The following is a 23,525-nucleotide window of genomic DNA, read 5'->3' as shown; positions in this document are numbered from 1 at the left end:
CATTGAACAACAAACTAAAACACAATAGACATAACGTAAAACACAATAAGTATCAAACTAGGGATGAGCACGGTACCCGTTTGGTACCAAAAAACGGAAAAAGTGGGTATCGGTATCGAATACACCGGTTCGGTACCAGTACGATACTGGTATTTACCGGAGTTTTACCCGTAAATACCATTACCGTATCGGTACCGGTACCGAAAAACGGGAAAAGTGGGTACCGGTACCGAATATACCTGGTACGGTTCGATACCGGTACCCGGTACCAAATGCTCATCCCTATATCCAACTAAAAACGCAATAGAAAGGAGACTAAAAACACAATTGATGACAACAGATAAAAGACACAATTGACAACAAACTAAAACACCATAGACAACATATTAAAACACAATGAATACTAAAACACAATGGACAACATACTAAAAACACAATGAACAACATACTAAAACACAATGAACAACAGATTAAAACACAATGGATAGCTAAACAAAAACACAATGGATAATAGACTAAAACACAATGGATAGCAAATTAAACACAATGACCATAACCTATAACACAGTGTATAGAATACCCATTAGTTGAAAAACACAATAACTAGAATTAATAACACAATGTATAAAAAAACCAAAATATAACACGATCTTCATTGTGTCATACATTGTGTTATAGGCTCTGATAAAAACACAATAGATAGAACCCAAATTAACATTATGTTATAAGTTTTGATAATTACACAATATATATAAACCTTAATAAGAAAACGCAATGAATAAAACCCGGTTGAAAAACACAATGACCATGACTTTTAATACAATGCAAAGAAAACCAGTAAAAAATATTGGACTAATATTAAAGATAAAAAGTTTTGTTATTATGGTGATTTTTTTTAGAAATATCGTATGAAAAAGTTATAGACGTTTAAAATGATTGAGGAGATTGACATGTGTCTTGGATGTGGAGAAAGATCTAAAATCACTTGACTAAATTATTCCCACCCTTTATATTAATTTTGCATTTTGTATTTGATGCTAATCCTATAAATACAATGGATAGAAAGTAAATTGTATGGATGGAACTTATATTGTTGTTTTTCACTCTGAACTTTAAAAAATTACAGACATTTGATCATTATTGTTTTTCACTCGCGAACTAAACACAATTCTTAACTGAAACCGAGCTACTCTAGAAATAGAACCAAAGAAAATCATATTTTCAAACCGAACTAATTCTTTCTCCCCTTAAAAACTAGTTTTAAACCATATTGGTCACAAACCGGTTCTAACTTTTTTTGACTGAAAACGTACTAAGTTAAGACCTAAAATGTAAGACTCAAACTGTAGATGCATATGTCTGTAGTCTTCGTCAAGTATCGAGTCTTTATATGTAATTGTAATAACTTAGTTGGTTTTGGTCTTGTATGTAAGCCTTCGTATGAAGGCAGGATAGTTAGTCTAGTATGTTGGTTAGAAGCCAAGTCATGGCTTCATACGAAGGCCTGTGATGCCTATAAAAATGTGGCTTGGGTTCTAACGAAATGTAACTTTTGGCAACTTGATACGAAGTGCTGCCAAAATTCTCCCGGCTCTGTATCTTCGCAAAATATCAATGAGAATGAACTTTAACGGTGTATGCATGATTCTTATGTCTATCTATAAATAATTTCGATACCCTAAAAATATTTAAAATATCCCAATACGTCCTAAAATACACCCCAAATACGAAAACGGGCCCCGAATACCCTTATTTTATTAAATTTAATTAAAAATCAGATTTTTAGGCTATGGCGGGCCGCGAAGACCTAGCCTTGGTCTTACGCGGGCCGCGAGCGCCTTGACATGCGGCCTAACCCGGAAGCCGCCACGTGTCAACACGTGGCGAAGCTAGATCGGTGACAAATCAAGGCTAGGCCCTACGGACCCTATGTCGTGGGCCGCGTAGGCCCTCCCTTTCTCTTTCGCGAGCCGCGAGGACCTGGTCGACCAGCCCTATATAATGGGAGCTCAGGCCTTCAGTTTACGTCGTTCATTTCTCAACTTTCTCTCTCGAATTTCTATATAGTATAAGTTATTCTCGGGCATAATACCCCCCTAAATAACGAAGTTCTGCCTCGTTGTAAGTATCATAACCCCGGTTACGTATTAGATACGCTGCCCGATTGATCCAGGGTTCCGTAATGGCTGTCGTGGTTCTACCCGACGTAGTCGTTGGAATACCGTCTCGGGGAGGGTATTACTAATGTAAATATTGGGTTATTATACTAACGCGTGTGCATTTGTGTAATTTATAGAAAATCACCAGGAAATCCTTAAAGAAAACCCTAAGACAGCAATGTGAGTAATCTCCTTTTTGCAAACTGTTTTTACAAAACCTCAATTAATTAACATTATATTAAACAGTGATTGAGTATTTCTATTCTACAATTATCGTCGGTATGTTGGGGTTTTGTATACAAAATATGTTACTACATTGTGAGTAGTAACATGACCACAAGTCGGGTTAACAGTACCGTGGGTGGTAATTAAAGTAGATGGAAACAAATGTAATTGCGCGACCGCCCTCAATACTGTACAACGGTTTTACACATCTTGATTAAACTGGGATTCAGTCACCAGTATTTTCCACTGACAAAATGTTTTTATACGCGTTTCAGGTAACAAAATGTGAAAGCCAAATAGAAGCCAGCTGGACAGCACTGAAGGCTTGGAAAAGTGGCTATAAAGTTACCTAAAATAAAGAGATGTTTTATTTAAATAAAATAGGATTTATCCCTATAAAAATGTGTGTACTTGAAACTTGAGATTTTCCCATGTGTTTAATATTATAAAAGCGTGGTATTGTACTCTGATAAAATATTTCCTAACTACGGTACTGATGAAAAATCCGCTGCCAAAATGATAAACACCGATACCACCGAAAATGGTCGCGGCCGCCCGTTCCTGGGTAATTAGGGGACGGGGGTTGCGACAAAAGGTGGTATCAGAGCTAAGCCACTAATTCAGCCATAGAAGTGTTCTGCTGACACCAAACTTTATTCAATATGTTAGGAAATTTTCTACGGAACTACGTGCATATTTGTATTTTATTGTTGTGGGTTATTTGACTATTTGTTAGTTTACAGTATGAGCGACCAAGGACCTTCCGACATCTACCGTCAGTTGTCCAGCTCACCTAGGAGCGAAGGCACCTCCACAGCCTACTCTCTCAGGGTATTCAGCTGACAATGAAGATGAGATATTCGTGTTTAAGGCTCAGTCTGAAGAGCCATTCCCTCCTAAGAAGAGACGATGGTTCAGTAGAGGAGAGCATGAACGTAGTAAAATGATGAAAAAGTTACAACAACAGCGTGCTCTAGCAGCCATTAAGAGAGAAACAGATGCTCACACCCAGGATATGCTCAATAGGAGTCTAGCAAATTTCCATATCCTAGCAACTACAACTGCAGACCATAACCTGGAGCAACTCATAGCACCCCAGCCCTTACCACTGTTTCCCACACAGCCAATGGAAATTGAAAACAACCCAGAAAACCAAATCCCAATGCCTAACTTTGACCCAGTAGAGATACCTAGAGTACCAGCACCCAATCCCTTAGACCCAAACTACGACTCGTGGTTTGACGACCATAGGGATTACTAGCAACACTACTGATGTACACAAAATGCAACATATAAATTACATCAATTGTGGCGTAAAACTAACCCTTTTTAGTACTAATGTTGGAAAAAGTGTGTTTTTGTCTTCCTTTTGTATTTTCAGGATTAAATGAGCTCAAATGAACAAAAGAAGCAAAAAGGCAACTAAATCTAACATATATACAAGAAAAGGAACAAACGTGGCATGCCCGACCCCCCGACAGCATCTTCCCAAGCAAAATCAAGAAGACAGAAGGCTGAACACGCCCCGTGCTCAGTGAGCACGGGGGCGTGCCCAAGTGTCAGCAGAAAAGACAAAGTTGTAGAAGCTTCCATCGCCTACCACGGGGCCGTGGTCAACTATAAGATTCGCAGAATCCAGGCAAATCTTGATAGTACAGATACGCTTCTGCACACGAGGTCGTGCTCAGCGGACACGGGGGCATCGTCAACTAATGCAGACAAACTGCAATTAATGAAGAAAGAGAGAAGGATGGACACGGGGCCGTGCCCGAGCTTCTGTTCAGCCTATAAATAGGAGTGCTTGGATCACTTGCAACTCATCCCTTGGCACACCACCTCTCTCACACTTCACCCACCACCCACCACCATCACAACACCATCACCCACCACCATCATCCATTGTCTATCATAGAGTGTGTGAGTCATCTCGGGATCCAAGATTGATCGTAAGAGTTCTTGACAATCAAAGGCCATGTTTGCCTAAGTCTCTTACATCACTTGGTGAAGACAAGTGTCTAGTGTAATACTTTTTATTTTTAATCTTTTTGCACTTTTTACTTGGTTATGTATTAATGACTTTAATAACTAGTTTCTTATGTTGAAGGTGATTCGTCCTTATCGTTTGTCCGTGGTGTCTTGGCATTATTTTACTGTCTATATAAAATAAAAGATTTTCACCATTCATATCTCCACGGTCTATATGGAGGTATGTTGGCTACCTGGTCGGGGGTTAAGGGAACGATTTGGTAAGAGTCTTGCCATTGTTCAGTGTATAGATCCTGGAAAGGACCTGGGTCAAATTTAGTAGGACCTCCTTCAATACCCACCGGTATTGGATGACGGGGGTCCAAACTCTTTATCCCCTCATAAGTTAAACTGCTATTAATATTTTCACCCGGCTACTTAGGACTGTATCCCTGCTGACTCAGACTACTTAGTCGAGGGTAACGTCACCTTCAAAAGAGGGGCCTACCACAATATGCATTAATAACTTAATTAATTATCTTTCAATAATCCGACCCTTTAGGATTGTATCCTTACTAACTCAAACTACTGGGTTGAGGGTAACGTCACCTTCAAAAGAGGGGCCTATTACAATAACTAAGATAATCTCTGTTGGGATTGAACCCTACCTGAGGAACAGATAATGAAAGCCAAAACCGAATCACAACAATGGATTCACAATAAGCAGTTGTTTACTACAAGCTTTCCCCTTGACCGTGGCTCCAACAACTGATATACTCCAAAGTACTGCCTTTATCAAGAACTGCCGACACTGAAAACTGCCGATCTGCTCAAAGACTGATGAAGACTAAAGCCCTGCTGCCCAATCTACTGCCTTGAGTCAAGCACTGCTGATCATGACAAGTACTGCTGGGTTCACAGCAGTGGAAGGATGCAGCAACAGTTTTATTCATCTTGTGTAATGTAATGTAACATCAGTAGTTAGCAAAGCAGTAGTTATATAGATTAGTAGATAGAGTTTGTTAGTTTGTTAGATGTCACTTTCATGGTGACGTCAGCTGAGATGCCCAGTGGTTTGGACTGCCTATAAATGTAACAGTACTCTGTACTGTTACATTTGATAGACTGAGCAAGTTCTTCCTCTCATGTCTAATCCTTTCATCTTGTGCAACCAACCTTGGAGCATCAGGCTGAGGGGGAGTTTAGTATTGTAAGCATGCTTGTAATCATTTGCTTTGTAATTCAATCATTCGACTTAATGTGAAGCATTTGTTTATCATACTATTCTCTTCTTTGATTGTGTTTACAAAGTTTGTATTCATTTCCGCTGCACTTTACATTATTTCATATTCTCTTAATGAACAAATTATACAAACAAACACAATCATGAGAGCCTCCGATCATAACAATTGGTATCAGAGCTCGGACAGTCAAATTCGATCTAACAATCAATTTGACATAACAGTTCAGCTCACAATTCATTGATACTAAGGTTGGTCGTATTTAGTTGAAAAACAGAGCAATGAGAAATCATGTTCAAAGTGACTATTCTAAAGCTCTGTAAAACAACCAAGATGTCATAAGATTCACAAATTTCAAACAACAAGTGATGTCATGCACAAATCACCCATAGTTTTCAGATCTGAAAACGTGTCTGGTAACTATGGTATGATTATCTTCATTCAACATTGATTTCAACTGTTGATATGAAATTTGTGATGATTTCGTCATATTTTATACTAAAGTATGAACCTCAGATTAACGAAACCTTTGTTCATATAAACATTAGTGTTTTGCTAACATAGAAAGAGGGAAATAAAACTTTAGTCATGAAATCTTATGTGTTAAAAAGCAGGTTGAGAATCCTCAAAAGGACCAAATCAACCCTGTCAAAACACATTAAGAAAATCAGGGGTCTAAGCAGTCCAAATCCTACGTAATGTGAGAATTGGTACTAAAACATGTACAAATGTGGCCAGATATCTCAAAACATTACTACAAAATGATTCTGGATTAGGCTTTTCCTCAATAAAATCTCACAGTAAGTATTTCTGTACTTATGAATGGGAAATGTAAAAAGGGAAGAAGAAAATGAACAAAACTCAAAAGTGTGTTTATCTCAAAACCTTTGAAGCCAAAAGAAAAAGAGTATAAACATAAAACACTTATGAGTCCAAAGTTGGGTAAACAATGGTCATCATGCAACTGTGTGCGTTCATTAATTCAGGAAAAGTTCAGGTAACAATGGTATCTCCAGTGATTGACCTTAAAAGAAGAATTTACAATCAATTGACAAGAAAATGATCCTAAAAAGTGGTCATAATAACTTGAGAATGATGTGATTATGAGCTTATTTGTAAAGTTACCAGATCCTTTTGATGTTATTTTCAAAATAACCTTTACTTCTTTTAAAGGTGTATTTCTCAGATAAAACTAGATATATTATTTTTTTTCCATATAATATATTTTGTACTTTTACTCATTTTTTATAGTAAAAAGTTCATCTCTGGTCAGGATGTAATTTCCTTATTTCTGTGTGAAATTACTATTCCTAAAACTGATCAAAAGGAAATGGTGCTCATGTCAAGGTCATATTAAACTCAAGTTTGTTTATCACAGAAAAAATTGATTGCAAATTGATTTTAAAACTACTGAGACACTCATGTTCTTGTTCAAATAATTAGACACAAAATGAGTAGCCTTAGTAAAGAAGTTTTCATCATCTGGGATGCTGAATCACTGTCAGGAATAATGTACATGTGGTAAACCTAGAATGCAATTTCCTAGAAAAACTGCTGACAAATTAAACTTGATAATCTACATCTAAAATGTAGTTAAGTATAACATTCTTGCAGAATAACAGATGTTGGACATGATATTGAGCTTACACAAGACAAAATCAATCCCCACATCTGAACAAGCAGATGCTCAAATTTTATTTGTCAAAAGTTCAAACACTGCTGCACTAACAGTTGTTATACTAATGGTCTTCATTTTGTTTTCTACAACTGTTTTTCCTTAAACTACTGTTGTGCCTCAAACATCTGCTCTCTAAAGTCTGTCCACTGCTGAAAGTCAACCTCTGTTCTCTCACTTTCATGATATGCACTGTTGTTCAAAATCAGTGTTTTATCCACTGATGTAGTAAAAGCATCCACTGATGGTAAAATCACCCACTGCTTCATTTATTACCGTTGTAACCACTGATGTTTGTTTCATCAGTGGCTCCCAAAACAAATGTCCTCCATTATTTACTCTTCCATCAGGGGTTGACACGTGGTCAGTTTTTAGTCGTCAGATCATTATAACCGCTGCCACGTCAGTATTTACTTTTTCCCTAAATAAAACCCTAATCAAAACCCCAAACAGGGTTTCACTGTCGAATTGAATTCCAAACATTCTCTTCACAAAGCAGTTTCCCACTCATAACTCCAAAACATTCTTCGATCTTCTTCATCAAAAATGACGAAATCAAAATCAAAATCATCTTCTTCCTTTGCTCCCACAAACGCCAATCAAATGGCCGCTGAAACCACAGAAATTCGCTACAAATCCCCTCACAACTATTTGGGTATACTCACAAAACCCACAACAACCAATACCTTCGACTCCATCATCGACACTTTATCTGCGTCAAAGTACAAAACTTTGTTGACAGCAGACGCTCCCATTTATCTACAAACCCAGAGAGAGTTCTGGAACAATGCTACCCTTGAAAAACAAGGAGACACTGTCATAGCCATCAACTCCTCAATATAGGGTAAAAAGGTTCAAATTTCTCCACAATCCATTTCAGAAGTCTTTAAACTCGATGATCAAAAAGGTAAAACCTCTTTTTCAAAAACCGAGTTGAAAAATGATTTCTTAAATAGAGGGTATGCAGAACAATCAAAAAGAGATACCTTACAAAAAGGTTATTTCTCTTCTGCGCCCAGGTTTTTATTTCACACTCTTTTGATGTGTGTTTCTAATAAAACAACTGCTTTTAACGAAATACCATCAAAGATTCAATGCCTGGGATATGCTATTTTAAATAATGAAAATTTTAATTATTCCCAGGAGATTTTTGATGATTTGGTAAAAAACGTTGATAGCAAAGCATTTCTGCTCTTCCCAAGGTTTCTAAGCTATTATTTTGAACAAAAATTTGAAAAAGGAGATGCAGAATTGCCCAAACAAGGTGCTCATTTTAAAATAAATGGTTTAACGCCTGAAACATTCTCTAGAATGTTGGCACCTATAAAAACAAAAGAAGAGGTGCCTGAGCAGAATTTAGCAGATGAAACTGCTCCTCAGGTATCGGCTGTTGAGCCCACTGCTCCAGGTGATCAAAGCAGTACACCCACTGTTTTGAAACCCACACCTACCACCACTAAAAAGACCAAAAAGAAAATATCCAGAAAGCCCCCCAAACCCAAAACAAAGGCACCTCTGGAAGATGAGATCCCAGAGCCACTGCCGGTGACAACACAAATGTCACAAATAACCACTGCTGCTACTTCCTCACAACAGTTGGAAGAAAGATCTCCACCCTTGCCTCAAACTCCTCCTGCATCCTCACAAAAGGATCAGGTTGTAAACACAGGGACCCCACAATATGAAGCTCCGGACCCACTCGGATCCATCTTCCACAGTCCTGATCCCAAGGACATGTCTCTTTCAACTCCATTACCTTCACCCCCCACATTACCACCATCCATAATACCCTTGTTGCATGCAGTTGATATTACTCAGACACAAACCAGTTCCTCTCAATCGCCTATCACTGAGAGTATACTCCCATAAGTGACTGGGTCTGATGCTGATATCTTTGCTATCCCAGCAACAACTGAGGAGGTTACACTGCAGGAGTTACAAGTAATTCCTGTCAGTAGTTCAAGTGGAGCAGCCACTACAAATCTTGAACCCACTGGTTTACATTTGGACAGTGGTTTCATTCATAAGACTCCCTTGAAGGCAATTTCTTGAATAGCACCTGTGAGAACCACCAGTGAGATTGTTCTGCCCACTGGTACCCTCAAAAGGCTATCAAGTGCTGAAGAAAGAAGCCCCCAGTACCAAGAACAAGGGGCATCAATGAATGACTTTTGGGACTCAGTTCCTAAGTCACATATTGGTACAACCACTGCTGGTGGGGATTCAGATGATCCCATTAACTTGGGTGATGATTCAAAATATCAGGAATTGATGGGCAGAGTTGAAAATCTGGAGACCTCAGTTGCTGAAATAAAGGATATGGTGCAACAGCTGTTAAAAGCTCAAAGAGCACAATCCACTGCTGCTCCAGCTCAAGCACCTGCACAACCTGCACCTGCTGCAAATGAGCTGTGGAATATGTTCCAACCACTGCTGGAAAGACAAAAACAGATGGCTGATCAGCAGCATGCTATACATGTACAAAAGCTGACAAACATGGTGGAGTCAAGGTTTAAAGATACTCAGGCAGACATTAAAGTTATCAAAGCTCATATCCAAAGTGCCTCTGGAAAAATTCCTACCACTGTTCTTTTCATAAATGAACCCTTCTCAGATAATGCCAAAAAGGGGGAGAAGATCAAGTGGAAAAAGAAGGGAATTGAAGATGGTATCTACATTGAGCCGGAAAAGAATAGCCAAACCAAAGCTGCAGTATCAACACACACCACATCACCACACACCACCACAACCACTGCTCCACCATCATCATCATCTGTGATCACATCACCAAAACTAAATTCATCACTAAAAACAGCCACCCCATCATCACCTCCTGCCAAAAAGCAGAAGACAGCAGATGTCACAACATCTGCTGTAATGACAACAGTGGTTGAAACACCTGTTGTTTCAACAACTGTTAGTCAACCACAAACCACTGCCACAGAAATCACTACCATTCCAACCCCTGCTCAAAAGCAGAAGACATCTACTGACACATCAGTAGTTGTAATGACAACAGCGGTTGAAACACTAGTTGTTTCAACAGCTGTTAGTCAACCACTACTCTCACTATTCCTACATCACAACCAAAATCCCTTTCATCCACAAAGCTTTACACCAGAAAAAGAAAAATTACTGAGGCAAATGAGGCAAATATGATCCAAATGCTGCAAAATATCCACTGGAACTAGAAGCTATAAAAAATGAGATGAGACAATTCTACATTGAGGATGATCCTTCAAACAGAAGATTCCCTTCACTCTGAGGCTTCATAGTCCCAGAAGATATAGATGAATATCTTGAGCTCAAAGCAAGGCAGGCTAAGATAAGAGCCAAGATTGAATGTGAAGGTCAAAGTGATGAAGCCATCTCTGAAAAACTGGAATTCTTGCTCACAAAAGTTAAGCAGATGGAAGATTTTGCACAAGAATTAAGCAAAGAAAAAGCTGATCAACGAAATAAATTAAGAAAAGAATATCTTGCTTATATTATGAAAGAAATATTCTATCCTGGTGAAGAAAAACAGTTTGAAGAATGGCCAATAGTTGCTTTAAAGCACGAGGCAGATAGGATTGATAGAATAAAAAACGATCCTAGAAAGAAGAAGACTGCTCCAAATTGGAGCAAATACAAAAAGCTCATAGATGACCTAACATCTGAGTACAAGAGAAAGATACAGGAGCTAGTGGATGCAAAGGTAGGCACTGCCACTGCCATAGCAAAATGGTTAAAGCATCATACTGATGAAGCTTATGAAAGGCTTAAGAAAAGAAGGATAACTGTCTCAGACACTTCAAAGAAGCCTGACTACAAAAAGATTGAACAACAGATTGAAAATCTCAAAACACTGCTCACATCAGCTGACAATCCTATTCTTGTGTCAAACCAAGAAGAAGGAAAACAATTGTCTGGTGAAGAAGTAAAGAAAAAGGAAGTTGAGTACTTCACAGAAACCATCAAGAAAATGGGTCTAAAAGAAGAGAGCTCAGTAAAACTTCAAAACCTTTTCAAAAAGGTATTAACCAAGCCTGCATCACCAAGCACTTCAGAAGTATCAGACATTGAGCCAGATCAACAAAAGAGACAAGAGCAAATTGAAAAGGAAACTGCAGAAGACGTAGCTGTAGCAAATGATGTCATTGAGAAGGCTCTCAAACAAATGTCTGATAGCTTACAACTTTTCACAAGGCCAACATCTCCAAACTCATCTGGAAATAAATCTCTCCCAAGAAACCCATTAGGATTAAAAGTACTAAAGTGGATGTCTGATCAAAAGACCCACGTATTGACCTTGGTCAGATCCAATGGCGAAGTGAAGTACATATCAAGGAAAGAAGCAGTAGGCCTTAGTGTTGACGATTTGCAGGTTCTCCTTGAACTTTCACTGTGCAGGGATGAGGATGACTCAAGTTCCAAGGATTTTGAAGAAGAATTTAAAAGACAAGCTAAGGAACTTCTGATGAGAAATAAAAATCCAGAATAATGAAGGGTTTTGGCATTATCTGTTCCAGGGGGAGATTGTTGGGATTGTACCCTACCAGAGGAACAGATAATGAAAGCCAAAACCGGATCACAACAACGGATTCACAATAAGCAGCTGTCTACTACAAGCTTTCCCTTTGACTGTGGCTCCAACAACTGATATACTCCAAAGTACTGCCTTTATCAACAACTGCTGACACTAAAAACTGCTGATCTGCTCAAAGACTGATGAAGACTAAAGCCCTGCTGCCCAATCTACTGCCTTGAGTCAAGCACTGCTGATCATGACAAGTACTGCTGGGTTCACAGCAGTGGAAGGATGCAACAACAGTTTTATTCATCTTGTGTAATGTAATGTAACATCAGTAGTTAGCAAAGCAGTAGTATAGATCAGTAGATAGAGTTTATTAGTTTGTTAGATGTCACTTTCATGGTGACGTCAGCTGAGATGCCCAGTGGTTTGGACTGCCTATAAATGTAACAGTACTCTGTACTGTTACATTTGATTGACTGAGCAAGTTCTTCTTCTCAAGTCTAATCCTTTCATCTTGTGCAACCAACCTTGGAGCATCAGGCTGAGGGGGAGTTTAGTATTCTAAGCATGCTTGTAATCATTTGCTTTGTAATTCAATCATTCGACTTAATGTGAAGCATTTGTTTATTATACAATTCTCTTCTTTGATTGTGTTTACAAAGTTTGTATTCATTTCCGCTGCACTTTACATTATTTCATATTCTCTTAATGAACAAATTATACAAACAAACACAATCATGAGAGCCTCCGATCCTAACAATCTCTTAAAAAGTGCAAAAGTGCGGAAATAATCAAAGGTTACACTATACACGAGTCGGAGCCAAGTGATTCATCTTGTCTATCTGTTTTTACTTTTATTTTATTTTTCAGCATTTTAGTTAGTTTTTATTTTTCTAGTTTAAAACCTTTTTCTAACTTTTGATTTGATTAGACGTTGAGGATAAACCGGTACTAAAAGCTCTTGTGTCCTTGGACGACCTCGGTATCTTGCCAACACTATACTACGCTCACGATGGGTGCACTTGCCCATATGTGTGTTTGGTGTTAGTAAAATATCATGTTTTATAAATTTAAAACTTGACTAACGTGTAAAAAGGGCTTAAAATATACTTAATTCCATATACACACCAGCCCGCATCAAGTTTTTGGCGCCGTTGCCGTGGACACAAGGATTTTAAGAAAGTTAGGAATCAACGGCCTAATCATTTTTTCTAAATTTTTCTGTTTTTTAGGATTGTCGTAATTTTTCAGTTTCTGCAGAGCTCAGCACGGGCCGTGCCTGGTTGGACACGGGCCGTGCCCAGCATTGTCACTGGCAGTTTTTATTTTTCGAGTTACAGACAGTTGAGCACGGGGCCGTGTCGGTGCAACACGGGGACGTGTCCAACTCCCCAGTAACAGGGATCCGGAAAACAATCACTGTATCTCCGACCACGGGCCGTGTTCATCTGAGCACGGGGCCGTGGTGAATATTCTGACCAACGTTCTTTTCTGTTTTTATTGCAGGAGTAGGAACCCAGGCGCCACAGCTTTCTACATAGTGTATGAGCTCCAGTTCTAGTAGAGACATAAAAGAACCTCTCGAAGAACCCGAACGCTTTCTTAGAAAAAGACTTAAGCTAAAAACCAGGAGAAAGCTTCGGGAGACCCACTTCCGATGGCGGACCAATGTACCCTCATGGATTACCTACGCCCCACCGTAGGTAATCTCGGCGCCACTATCAATGCAACGAATGTCGAAGCCAACAACTTTGAACTTCGGCCACATTTGATACAAATGCTTCAAAACTCCGCAACCTTCCATGGGCTTGCGGACGAGGATCCTCATCTACATATTACTAATTTCTTAGAAATATGTGATACCTTTCGGATCAATGGGGCATCAAACGACGCCATCCGCCTTCGTATGTTTCCATTTTCACTAAAAGACCGAGCTAAGGCTTGGCTTAATATCCTTCTAGTTGGCTCAGTAACCACCTGGGATGAACTAGCCCAAAAGTTTCTATACAAGTATTTCCCTCCTGCTAAAACGGCTAAATTAATGACTGAAATTATTACATATTCACAAGAGGATGGGGAGTCCTTATATGAAACTTGGGAAAGGTTCAAGGAGCAACTAAGAAAGTGTCCTCATCACGGTATTGCGGTATGGCAACAAGTATCCACTTTCTACAATGGGTTGTTGCCACACGCTAGACAAACACTTGATTCTAGCTCCGGGGGACTTTTAGGTAATCGTCGCCCAAATGAAATATATAATCAAATTGAGGAAATTGCTCAAACCAATTTTCAGTGGCACACTCCCCAAGGCAATAAATCTATTGCCCCGGGCGCCCATAAGGTTGATGAAAGCACTTCTTTGCAAGCCCAAATCGAGGCCCTTTCTTCAAAAATCAAAAAATTAGTAATGGCAAAAACAGTCTCGGTAATGGCTTGTGAAGGGTGTGCTGGGCCACATGAAAATTGGAATGTATGAAAGAATTAGATGATCAAACGGAAACGTTAAACTACATTGATAATAGACCTAGGCCGTCGGGTCCCCCAACGGGTACCTACAACCAAGGATGGCGCAACCACCCTAACCTTGGTTGGAGAGATCCCGGCAATAGTAATAACCAACAAAACCAACGAACTAACTTTCAACAACCACAAACTTTTTCTCAACAACAAAGTGGACGAGAAAGGCTTGAAGATACTGTATCTCGCCTCGTCTCCGACACCGAAAAGAAAAACTCGGATCGATTTCAACAATTAGAATCGAATTTTAGAAATCAACAAGCTAGCATTCATAACATTGGAAAACAATTAAATCAAATAGCTCAAAATTTCTCCGAGAGACCACAAGGCGGGTTACCAAGTAATACCGAAACCAACCCAAAGGCGCAAGTACATCTCATAACGTTGAGAAACCGTACCGTGGGTCCTGAAGATGCTCCACTTCCACCAACTGAAGAAAGCCAATCTAAACAACCAACTCCACCCACGCCCCAACAAGAGAAGGCTTCTCCACCAATTCAAGAGCCGGCTAAGACTCCTCCGGTTCCATACCCCGGTCGGTTAATACGTCAAAAGACCGATGAGCAATTCGCAAAGTTCAAAAATTTACTAAAACAATTGCATGTTAATATTCCATTTATCGAGATCCTAACTCAAATTCCAAAATATTCAAAATTTATGAGGGACTTCCTCACTCATAAAAGGAAAATTGAATCAGTGCAATTAGTTAACTTAGGCAAAGAATGCTCCTCCTTACTACTCAATAAACTTCCGCAAAAGAAGCTTGACCCCGGAAGCTTCACAATTCCTTGCTCGATTGGGAAATCTCCCATTCGTAATGCACTAGCAGATCTCGGGGCAAGCATCAACCTCATGCCCTCATCAATGTTCAATCGACTCGGCTTAGGAAAAACAAGTCCTACAAAAATAAGTATACAACTCGCCGATAGATCCGTCAAATATCACAAGGTGTCGCTGAAAATCTATTGGTCAAAGTCGGCAAATTTGTCTTCCCGGCCGACTTTGTCATACTAGATATGGAGGAAGATACCGAAGTACCACTCATCCTAGGGAGGCCATTCCTAGCTACAGCCCAAGCAGCGGTAGATGTGAATGATGGAACACTAACATTGAGGGTTGGGGACGAGGAAGTAAAGTTTGGAGTCGGAAAAAGAGTAGAAGACGAAGACCCGGTCAACTACATGAAGGTCATTGACTCAAGTTTGGATGATGCTCTCCGATGGTGTAGCATGGGATGCAAAACATCCCCCTTGGGTAACATATGACAAGGCTTTGGGTCTAGCCAAGGACCCTTATAAACGTGGCGCACCACGGAGGCATTCCGCGGAACTATCCTTAGTTAGTTTAGATTAATTTTTATGTTTTCTAGTTTAGTTTTAATTTTCAGGAATAAAACACACTCGGGATGGTGAAGGATAACAAGCGAAACTTGCACCAGCGACCCATGCACGAAAACAGGGCCATCCGACAAATTTTTCTTCGTTACAGCAAGCTCAGCACGGGCCGTGCCCGCCCAACACGACCCCATGCTGCACAATCTGCAGAAAATGCCCAGTTCAGGCAAACTGGACATGGTGCGTGCTCACTGAACACGCCCCCGTGTCCAGGCTTCTGTTTCTTTTTACAAACTTTTGTTACTGGCACCTGAACACGGGGCCGTGCCCGGACACCACGGGGCCGTGTTCAGATGCCTAGTAACACAAAATTTTGCTTTTTCACACATTTTCACACATTCAATCAACCTAAAAACTTATTTTTGGTACACATTGAGGACAATGTGTAATTTAAGTGTGGGGGGGGGGGATATCTTGCAAGTCCTAATTAACAAGCCTTGCACAAAACTCTATTGGAACCGCTAATCACCCCATATTTTTTTCAAAAAATTTCCATTTTTTTTACTTGTCTAGGATTAACTTGGGAATTTCAAATTCTAAAAAGGTTATATTTTTACAAATTTACAACCGATAGCGTCGTGATAAAAAGAACCAACATAAGAAAATTATGAAACGGCATGACAAGCTTAGTTAAAATTTGATTATATATACTTGATCACATAAAACCCATTCCCACCAAAGTGCGTTTTGAGCCTTTATTGAGCATACAAATACATATCTTTAAACTAAATGCTCATTTTTCGTTTCTTGTGTGAATAGCCGCTTGGTTTTTACGACTCTAGAACTTGCCACGACGATACATTCCCGGTCCTTACCAACTTAAACCCGAGTAAGTAAATGATGGAGGCATTAGGACTAACCCTTTTTTTTATTTCTACACCATTATTTTTTTACCACCTACCCAAAATCCCCCTAGTTAACCCTTTTGAGCCTAACCTTTTCGTTTCTTTACCCAATTCAAACACCCTTTCACCCACCTAAACCTTTTTCCTTTTAAACCCTTTATTTTAGTAACAAAGCTTGGTTTTTCTTATGACTTGAATATATATATATATATATATATATATATATATATATATATATATATATATATATATATATATATATATATATATATATATATATATATATATATATATATATATATATATATATATATATATATATATGAGGATGAAGCCAAAGAAATAAACAAACAAGTTTATCAAAAATAACTTTGTTTGAAATGCTTCATCAAAATAAAAAGTTATGAAATATATCAAGTCTTATGAAAATCGACGTTTTTTACGCCTTTCGCCCTTCTACTAACTACTAACCCAGCCACCCACCTTTAGCCCAAGCCTCACCCTTCACCCAAAAAGTCCTCTTGATATTTACAAAGGTGTATAGTTAAAAAGGAGGAGGATTGATTGCTTGGCAAGCTTATGGTAGGAGTAAGTTCCATGCCGCTCTCGAGTGATTCACTAAAAATACACCTTCGGCCGAGTGTTGAGTGATCCCCCATGAGGTATGTGAACTTGTATATAAATGGAATTTTAAAAAGGCATGTTATGCCCTAACAAGTAATTTATCTTATAAAACGTTTTTAATAAATCATGACGAATAGGATTGTAAATAAATAAAAATAAAACTTAATAACGAATCTTGGAAATCCCGACACTCTATGACAAGTGTGACAACTCGAATTTCCACGATTTCTATCTTCGCATTTATTACACGTTAATTGTTTGGATTGTTTGTTTTCACGACTTGTTTGTTCACAACTGTACACGTATAGTGATTTATATGATTTATATGGTGTGGGGATTTAGTGTGTATGTAATATATGTTTGTTTAACATCATGCTTAATATCAATAAACTTGGAATCTATGAAATCACCTTCCTAGCCGAAAAACACCCTCACTCACGAAAACAGTTCCTGATGAAAACACATATGTGTTTTCGTCCATATGTGCCCAACGAAAACAAAGGTGGGCTTTGGCCCAGATCATTGTGTTGATTGTTATTTGTAGCCGGCCCAATCTATTGTGGCTGTGATTAGAATTACAACCGGCTCAAACCCCCTTGTCCATATAATTTCTTGTTATGTGAGTTATTTGAAAGGATAGTAGAACAAACCCTACCTTTGCATCTGTGGTGTGACGGCAAGGCAAATCTCCAAACCTCCCCTTTCGATCAATCTAGTGACCTTCCATCTCGGTTAGTTGCACTGTCGTTTAAACGATGCATGATTTCATATCTGTATGTGTATGTGATTGTGTTTAATAATTGATTTCAAGATATATGTGTTGAATGCGTAATGTCGTTCGGCCACGCTGTACGTTTTGATTTGACCGAATACATTAACTGATCATATATATATGATTTGGGTGGATGCTTGTTAATGGATTGTCAGAGGTTGTTGGTTGAATATTGAGCGCCATTGGTCCGATGGTTGGCTGGGTCAATGTTGGTCCAATCAAGAGTAAAGGCACCTTAGATACTCAGATATATCAAAAGCAAATTGTGCCTACCTATGATTTGTTTATTAATTGTCGGTTATGGTTTTCATTTGGTCCAATGGTGCTTGGCGGTTGGGATAGGTGCCGGCCACTAGGGCCATTAAAAATTCTATCATATTTTGCCTATTATTACCGAAACATAATATGGGATCCGACATAACCATGTGTACATTTATTGAGTTGTCAGTAGGAATACAGGTGAAATAGATTGTTTGTGTACAATGATTTGTATGAATGGATTGTGATTGGACCGAATTCCTGCCCTTCCATGTGATGTTTCTTTGTGTGTGTGAAACTCATAAATTTCCTACATGTAAAACATATTAGATTTAAGGCAATCGGTTAAGTGATTTATTAGTTCCTGATGGATCGATTGTTCTTGTTATTGAAACTGTTAATTGAGATAGGAATTGACGTGTTCTCGTAATCTATTGTTGTGTTGATGGTGATGTCTGGCTGATGAAACCCCCCCCCACGAAATCCCTTTACTCAACGAAAACACATTAGTGTTTTCGGCTATAAGTGATTTCGGCCCAAGTTATGTTTTCGGCCCAAGTGCTTATTAAATCTGTAAAGTTTATTAACTAAGTTAAAGGTGCTAACTGTGTTAAGTGAATAAACTCTGTTATGTTATTAACTCTGCTAACTGGATTAACCCTGTTAATTATGTGACTCCATTACACATATCAATCCAGTAATCTTGTTAACTAGGTTAAGTGAGTTATTGAATAATTATGGTTAGTACAAACGGTGAAGGACTTGTTTATGAAACATGAGTTACATGAAACTGATTTGATAAACTGTTACGTGGTACACGATGATAACTGCCAAGCAATATGTGAAACTTTACGAGTTTAAACTGATTGCATATACGTGCACACTGTAGAACGTGAGTGATTTACTTTGAGCATACCTAGCATACCGAGCAAACCAAGGTGAGTTCACACAGCCAAGGCATGGGGTTCCCGGGTGGGAATGGGATTTGTTGAATTATTGTACATACTCAGCTGATAGAACCGAACGATAAGATACGACTAGACTAGTAACACTTACTGAACTGATCTTCGCACACCTGCCAAGGGTTGGCCGCGATATTATGACTGACTTCGCACACCTGCCTTTGGAAGGCCGCGAACTAAACTTACTAACATCTTCGCACACCTGCCTGGTAGGCCGCGATACAATTAAACCTAGTCTAGAATACTTGGGAAGAACATCCCCTAATCTTCGCATACCTGCCTGGGAGGCCGCGATGGAAACCATTACAATACATGACATAGCGAACGAACATAATGCTATTCATTCTATTACTATTACTGAACTATACACTGTGAACTCGCTCAACTAGTTGTTGACTCTCTGCTGCATGCCTTGCAGGACCTTAGGTACTTATGGAGCTTGCACAAGGAGGAGCAGGTCGTTGTGGGATTCGGATCGTAGACATTATGCTAAACAATTGAACTTATAACTTTACTTTGGATTTTCATTATTACGCTTCCGCTATTGATACTATGTTTGGTTTAGAACATCAATCGTATTGAAATGGGTTTTACGAACTATCTTATTTATATTATGCTATGTTCAATATGATTGATGGCTTGATCCTAGTCATGTCACGCCTCCAAGCGGTGGTACTCCGCGTGTGGATTTTGGGGGTGTGACAGATTGGTATAAGAGCCATTGGTTATAGAGAACTTGGTTTTAATATGGGAAAACGTTTTATTAAAACCAGACTATAACCAGAATAGTGCTCTCAACGATCCACAACGACGCTTCGCTCCACGTGCAAGACTCAACATCCTAGGTAATAAGGTTTATGTTTATTACCTGCATGCTAGATCTATATAGAACTTTGCTCGTAGTATGCTAGATTTCATTGCTTGCTATACGTCGTTACATGAGAATACCTATGTGCTTACACTCTTCTGTCATCGTCCTATTCGCGAACCATTCTCACTTACGCTACTTTTGCAATGAAGATCATGTCTGGACGAATCAACATGACTCAAGCCCAGCTAGAGGCTCTCGTTCAAGCTCAAGTTGCTGCGGCACTTGCAGCTGCACAAGCAGGTAGTATACCCTGCAGTATTGACTCACATTAGGATCTTTAGATCCTACATTAACTCTTGTATTTAACTTTGTCCTATTCGTACACAATAGGTCAACACGCGCAGCAGCCTGTCTGCACTTTCAAGAACTTCATGGACTGTCGTCCAAGTACTTTCAGTGGCACCGAGGGGGCGGTGGGACTCCTCCATTGGTTTGAGAAGCTAGAGTCAGTGTTTGAAATGTGCGAATGCCCTGAGGCTCACAGGGTCAAGTATGCCACTGGCACGTTGGAAGGGATTGCGCTCACCTGGTGGAACGCGCAAGTGCAGATCCTAGGGTTGGCAGCTGCTAACGCCACACCTTGGGAGGATTTCAAGGAATTGATTAAACGTGAGTACTGCACACGTGACGACATTCACAAGTTGGAGAATGAGCTATACCACTTGAAGATGACGGGGTCAGAGATTGAGGCTTACACGAAACGGTCAAACGAACTGGCCATCTTATGTCCAACGATGGTGGACCCTCCAGTTAAGCGCATCGAGTTGTATCTTAAGGGGCTTGCGCCAGAGATTCAGAGCCACGTGACGTCGGCTAACCTCAACAACATCCAAGACATTCAGCGTCTTGCTCATCGACTCACCGATCAGGCAGTGGAACAGAACAAGCTGCCAAAACGCATCAGTGCTACCACTACTGTTGTCACTACTTCTGCTACACCCAGTGACAACAAGAGAAAATGGGAGGGGGATTCCAGCAAGGGATCAGTTTCTGTTCAGTCTCAAGCACAGCAGCGCAAGACTAATGACTACCAGAGTCCGAATCAGCAATCATCAGGTAGTCAGGGGCAGAGTGGGTATCGGGGAACTCACCCGTGGTGTAACAGGTGCAACAAACACCACAGTGGAAGATGTCGCAGGGAACGTTGTCAAAGATGCCTTAAGCCGGGTCATGAGGCTAAGGATTGTAGAAGCTCACGGCCAGCAAATCAGAACCAGCAACTCCCGCCGCCAGCTCCACAGAAGCAGCAGCAGCAGCCACAGCGTGGGAACCGGGGATGTTTCCAGTGTGGGGCTGAAGGCCACTACAAACGTGATTGCCCTCAACTGAACCAGAACTAGAATCGCAATAACAACAATAACCAGGTCAATGGGAACAACAACAACAACAACGGGGGAAACAACAACAACAGTGGCAATGAAGCTCGGGGTCGTGCTTTTGTGCTAGGTCGGGGTGACGCAGTGAATGATCCCAATGTGGTTATGGGTAAGTTTCTTCTCGACGATATTTATGTTACTGTCTTATTTGATTCGGGTGCTGATACAAGTTATATGTCCTTGAAAATGAGTAAATTGTTAAAACGTACACCAACACCCCTAAACACCAAACATGTCGTAGAACTAGCAAATGGTAAAAGTGTAGAAGCCGCACATGTAATCAAGGGTTGTAGCATCGTTTTAGCTGGTCAGACCTTCTCGATTGATCTTATACCCACAGTTTTGGGTAGTTTCGACGTCGTCATCGGTATGGATTGGTTATCCCAACATTAGGCAGAAATCTTATGCAGCGAGAAGATCATCCGTATTTCCCGTTCTGGTCAAGAACCTCTCGAAGTTCAATGCGACAAGAGTGGTGCTGTGGTTGGCATCATCTCTTTCTTAAAGGCGCAGAAATGTTTACGAAAGGGGCACACTGCAATTCTGGCACTTGTCACTGACACAGCAGCAAAGGAAAAGAAGCTGGAGGATATTCCAGTTGTGCGTGACTTTCCTCAGGTGTTTCCTGAAGATTTACCCGGTTTACCGCCTCACCGCCAAGTCGAATTCCAGATTGAGTTAGCTCCTGGAGCAGCACCAATAGCCCGCGCACCGTATCGTTTAGCTCCAACCGAACTGGAAGAACTGTCGAAGCAGTTACAAGAGCTCTTGGAAAAGGGCTTTATTCGTCCCAGCTCATCTCCTTGGGGAGCTCCAGTACTTTTTGTGAAAAAGAAGGATGGCACTTTCAGGATGTGCATCGACTACCGTGAACTGAACAAGGTGACGGTGAAGAACCGTTATCCTCTTCCGCGTATAGACGACTTATTCGACCAGTTGCAGGGGTCGAGTTACTACTCCAAGATAGACTTGAGGTCAGGGTATCATCAGCTGAGAGTCCGGGATGAGGACGTCTCCAAAACCGCATTCAGAACTCGCTACGGTCACTATGAGTTTCTTGTCATGCCATTCGGGTTAACGAACGCGCCTGCCGTATTTATGGATCTGATGAACAGGGTGTGCAAGCCATACTTAGACAAGTTTGTGATTGTCTTCATCGACGACATCCTGATTTACTCCAAGAGCCAAGAGGAGCACGAACAACACCTACGATTGATTTTGGAACTTCTTCGAAAGGAGCAATTGTACGCCAAGTTTTCCAAATGCGACTTCTGGCTTCGTGAAGTCCATTTCTTAGGCCATGTGGTGAACAGGGATGGGATTCATGTCGATCCATCCAAAGTAGATTCGATCAGGAACTGGCCTGCACCGCGTACACCAACGGAAATACGCCAATTCTTGGGTTTGGCGGGTTACTACAGACGGTTTATCAAAGACTTCTCCAAGATCGCACAGCCGCTCACACTACTGACACAGAAAGGTGTCACCTACCGTTGGGGAGATTCCCAAGAGACCGCTTTTCAGTACCTAAAGGATAGGCTTTGCAGCGCACCTATTCTCTCATTGCCGGAGGGCACAGATGACTTCGTGGTTTATTGTGATGCATCGATACAGGGTCTTGGTTGCGTATTGATGCAACAGGATAAGGTTATTGCTTACGCTTCTCGTCAACTCAAGGTTCACGAACGGAACTACACGACGCACGATTTAGAGCTGGGAGCTGTTGTTTTCGCGCTTAAGATATGGCGACACTACCTGTACGGTACCAGGTGCACGATTTACACCGATCACAGGAGTCTCGAGCATATCCTTAAGCAAAAGGATTTGAACATGCGACAACGAAGATGGGTCGAACTACTGAATGATTACGAATGCGCTATTAAGTATCATCCAGGCAAAGCCAATGTTGTGGCTGACGCTCTCAGTCGGAAAGACACTCTGCCTAGGCGTGTACGAGCTTTGCAGCTCACTATTCAGTCCAGTCTTCCTGCACAGATACGAACTGCTCAGATCGAAGCATTGAAACCCGACAACGTCAAAGCTGAAGCCTTACGCGGTTCAAGGCAACGAATGGAGCAAAAGGATGACGGTGCCTATTATGTAACAGGGCGCATTTGGGTCCCAC

At 40.4% G+C, this 23,525-nt stretch overlaps 1 non-coding gene across 1 annotated transcript; it reads right to left on the bottom strand.

Moving 5' to 3' along the window:
• Positions 1 to 13,816: 13,816 nt before the first annotated feature.
• LOC118481356 lies at positions 13,817 to 13,923 on the bottom strand. Its single transcript, XR_004865563.1, has one exon. It is a non-coding gene; the product is annotated as a small nucleolar RNA R71 (small nucleolar RNA).
• Between the last annotated feature and the right edge of the window lie 9,602 nt (positions 13,924 to 23,525).

The sequence above is a fragment of the Helianthus annuus genome, chromosome 8 (genome assembly GCF_002127325.2).
Source record: "Helianthus annuus cultivar XRQ/B chromosome 8, HanXRQr2.0-SUNRISE, whole genome shotgun sequence".
Classification (NCBI taxonomy): Eukaryota; Viridiplantae; Streptophyta; class Magnoliopsida; order Asterales; family Asteraceae; genus Helianthus; species Helianthus annuus.
The sequence above is the reverse complement of the archived record's forward strand: the minus strand, read 5'-3'. Positions and strand labels throughout refer to the sequence as shown.